Here is a 4,962-nt window from a genome sequence, read left to right as displayed (position 1 = left end):
AACCTCACACATAACCCTAACCCTAACCCTAAAACTCATAACCATAACCCTAACCTTAACCCCAACCCTAACCCTAAAACCCTAAACCCTTACTAGGGAATAATGATATAATTAAACAGGGAATAACACTCTTGACACCGGTAAAAATTACTGTTTATAAAAAGAGCACTAACTGTATTCAGCTGAATAGACGTCAGTGATTGGTTGAAATTACAGAAATACGACAACTTTAACATGAAATAACTTGCGATGTACAATTTTTTTTAAGAAGGCTAAGAGAAAAAGATGTTTTATATGACACATTCTACCAGTATCCCAAATTTGAAAGTGTTTCATTAAGAAAACAAGTGTTGCCCGTCAAACCAAAAAGATCCTTTTGCCTTTCACCGTTTTTGAGTGTCGATAAAATAAAATATCAATCCTGGACGATGGTAGCGTATTTATTTTGGCTCTTTGCGTTTGAATTCCCAAGTGGAATACTTTGACCGTCATCCAGTTTGACACTACCTCGTGGTTCTTTGGGAGAGGAGTAAGAGGCGTTCTCTGTCGCAAATGGGCCGGGTCTCCTCTGGTTAGAGGATAACTTTCTCCCTTCCTCCCCATCAGTCTCGGGGTCCTGAAAAAATAAGGAGCCGTGACCGCTATCCTTTCTTACTTTACTGTATTAAAATACAAGAAACAAGGACCTAACAAGTTTCTACAGCACAGTGGGGAATCAGTCGGTTTCTATTCCCAGTCACATGCATTTCATTTTATATCGCTTATATATGGGAATCATAGATATTGACTCTTCTCTTTCTGTATTCACATTTTTCATCGAGCTTTTTTTTTATTGTCGCAATAAAATAAACCATTATTCTTCGCCAAATATTACGTCAGAGTTGTTTTTTTTAAATCCTTCTCAACATTTTATTTGTTTAGCAACATATCCCAGTCTATTAGGTATCCACCACTTATTTAGAGACATTAAATAAAGTGACTTCAGGGAAATAGATTGCTATTTCTAGACACCAAAGAGGCTTCTCCTATTCGATCTCCACTCAGTCACACTCGATTTATGAGGGTCACTGCGTGCCCTGTCAACTGCTGGCAAACATCTCTTTTCTCTTTCATATTTTCTGTGTATATTTAAGTTTTGGTACATCAAAATGACAATACAAATATGACATCGCAGAAGAAGAAATATGACAGACAGACAAAATAACAATTGCAAAATCCCTTTGTTGTCTTATTTGATGTTTGATGTCGTCTGCTGCGTTGTCCTTTAATCACGTGACATGTCATTCTGACACTTTTTCTCCTCCTTTCTCTATGGCAATGATTTTCTCACCATAATTGTAGCTTCACTCGTTCTCTCCCCCTCTCTCTCTCTCTCATTGCTCTGTCTCTTTCATTATCAGTCTCACTGTTTCTCACACTATCTCTAGCTTCTCTCTCTCTCTTCTCTTTCTTTCATTATCATTCTCACTTTCTCCCCATATTTCTCACATTATCTTTATTGCTTCTCTTTCTTTCACTCTCTCTCTCTCTCTCTCTTTGCTCTGTCTCTTTCGTTATCACTCTCACTTTTACCTTTGTTTCTCACACTATCTCTAGCTTCTGTCTTTCTTGTACTCTCTCTTTTTCTCTTTCTTTCACTCACTCCTCTCTCTTTCGTTATCATTCTCACTTTCTCCTCATATTTCTCTTATCTTTATTGCCTCTCTCTCTCTCTCTCTCTCTCTCTCTCTCTCTCTCTCTCTCTCTCTGGCGCGGTTTCTACACACACACACACACACACACACACACAACCCCACAAACATCCACACAGACACATAACACCCGACATCTGACATCTCACAGCCGGCACTCCATCGGTTATGACGATGAGTGTTCCAACTGATCCGATGACCGGAACATCCTTCTCGTGCAAGTGTTTGAGTACTCCACAAACACGTGCACCCTTAACATAGTTCACAAGGAGATCCAGCGCGGCACAGTGTGTGTGTGACAAGGCTGGACTTTTCAAATACAGGTACAATTCAGTTTTGCCAGCAGAGCGGACTGGAGCAACGTAAAATAAAGTGTCTTGTTGAAGGACACAACGCACCGCCAGGTATCGAACCGACGACCTTATGATCTTGAGTCATATACCCTAAACATTTAGCCACGCTTCACACATTCACATATCCCTCATATACACCACACACTCATATTATACACACCTTATATATACACAAACGCCATTTCTGACGTACGAAAAAACTCACTTCGCGCACGCACGCACGCACGCACACACACAAAGCGATGATTAGATGGCTTTTGATCACTTGTTCATTCAGGGCCGAACTGGGACTAAACAATAATGGAAGGCGATGAAGAGACCTCTTATGTAGTCACTAGACTTGCTGCAAATAATATCCAACTTTCCTTCAGATCACTCCCCTACCGCAGTGAAAAATGTGAAGTACCACAAATATAAAAGAACTGTATTGTCACGGATGGTACGTCTTTGGTCATAACAATGCCAGAAGAGTATTGACCGGAGTTAAAACAACAATAGCATTATTTTTGAGTACGTCTGTAGGCTGGGGAAACGGGACGGTTTCTCTGGCCTATATTCAGACTGAGAAGGGTACATGGCACACCTACTAATGGTGGTAAATTCACTATAAACTATTAAGCTCACTGGAAACGGAAAATTATCGTGAAACTTAAAAGATTGAAATTATAAATTATTTCTTGTTTTTTGTCTCGTAATATCCGTAGTTCTAATCGTAGAATCACCCATCCTTTTACTTTATATTATTAAGTTGATGTGTGTTTGTGGGGTGGGGGAGGCTCCCCATCCAAAGAAAAAATTGTGGTTGGGGGGGAAAAGGCTAGGATTCCGAAGAAATTTTGTAGAAAAATTAAAAACCGGAGAGGTGGGCTATTCGACACGTCATCGGGCATTTCCACTTTTTGTGGTGATACATCGAAAGAATACCATCCCTCTCAATATTACATTTTGCGTGTAAAATGATATACGGAATTAGATAGATAGCGAAATAATGGACTAATGGGAAAAAAAGGACCGAGGGTGAGTGATATTCCGCCAACATACTTTCTGTGTTCCGTAAGTTACATGTATAAGTCGTTGAAGAATTCATCAATAAAAATTTTTCTTTATAACAATTGCGTTCTTTTGCAGAATCATGACAATATGGGTGTTAATTTGTTTTAAAGTTTAATGATACACATTCCGAAATAAGGATTGAGTCAGGTATATTTCAGAGTAATACTTGTATGCCAGGTGCGTCGATTTGGTGCAACAATTTAAATGGAGACAGACTGGACAATAAACCACACATACATCTCTGGATGTTTATGATTGAGAAAGTAGATCACTGTAAGGAAAATACATCTTTGCCATATTTTGAAACATATTTCGCACACGGGCGCGTGTACAGCAGCCCAACGTTACAGAAGTATTGCGTTTATTCATTTTTTTCTTTTTAATAAGATGCTCCGTAACGCGAAATACATTCTCACATTGATTTCTTTATAACTTGGAATTCGATGATTAGATTTCGTCTTAGCGAGCTTCACGTCAGAGGAAGATTTTTCAAGAGCGCAATGCTTCTCTGTAACGCGGATGAGATGAATGTGTATATGTTGTGTGTGTGGTGTACTTGTGCGTGTATATATGTGTGCATGAATGTGAGTGTACGCGAAGGCAAATAAGTGAAAAAAATTACAGTCGAAAGGGCAAGATTACCAGAAGCGCAACGCTTCCGTAATATGGGAGATGTGCGTGTGTGGTGGTGGTGGTGGGAAATAAAGTGAACAAGTGGCAACAAAAATGGGTGGAATTGGTGGGGTTGGGGGTTACCGAGTGCAGATGAGCGAATCAATGATCCCGAAGCAGCTGTTCTCTGGAGAACAGTAAGAAAGCAACCGATATCTGATGAGACGTAGGAAACGAGATAAGAACAAGCTGGCTGGTTGGCATGTTAGTCTGAAATCATCGTCATCTTACACACACACACACACCCATACTCACACACATGCACACGCTCAGACACGCACACACACACACACATACTCACACGCACATACATGTGCATAGGTGCGTGCTGGATCGCTCGCGTCGCTATCGACGAAGAGTAAGTCAATGTTCGATCTGCATAAATATCGATTTGTTGAATTGAATTACAGCGAAAATGGATTAAAATTGCACATATTTATATCCTTTAATCTCTTATATAATATTCGGGGTGTTTCGATCTGATAAAGCTAAATCCTAGAATTACAGGTACAGTGAGTATTTGACGGACATTAAGCATCTTTAAATTCCATCTTAATCAAGGTAACAATGAATGGCAAGGCTAGGTCCTAGAATTATGGGCACTATCCATCCGGTACGCTTCCACACAAGTATCTAAAGAATTGTAAAAGACAACTTGTCCACATTGCCAAGCAGTGGGATAGAACTTAGGACAGCGCGTTTAAATATTCGGTTGTGGTTACATATTCGCGCGCACGCACACACAAAAGTGCCCCGAGCGGCACTTTTGGGTCTGCTGTAGGCAATATGTGTTTTCTGTGGAGTCCACGGGCGGCCAACGGAAGGCCCACCCCGGGTGGCACACACTCTAGCTGCGTTAGTGCATACGCTCTCACACACACACACCCTACATATTCACCTCTACACTCATACCTTAAACACATAAATCTACGCATGTATGTTCGTGGGATAATCGGTCAATATTTATTTCTAGTTGCTCTAACTAGAAAAAAAAAAAACAATCTCAACTTGTATGTTCTGTTTATTTCATTTACGGCTTTGGCAGTGACCCGTGACTGTTTTCAGTACCTCCAAGATTGCCAGGAGAACGGAGGAAGATACCGTCTCTCCGGAGAATTGAATACTTTCATCAGAGTAGACTCCACTTGGAGACATTTGAAGTCCAGGCGGTGGTGATGTTCTCATAACTTGCT

The sequence above is a fragment of the Octopus bimaculoides genome, chromosome 16, assembly GCF_001194135.2.
Source record: "Octopus bimaculoides isolate UCB-OBI-ISO-001 chromosome 16, ASM119413v2, whole genome shotgun sequence".
Taxonomy (NCBI): Eukaryota; Metazoa; Mollusca; class Cephalopoda; order Octopoda; family Octopodidae; genus Octopus; species Octopus bimaculoides.
This window is presented reverse-complemented; position numbering follows the sequence as displayed.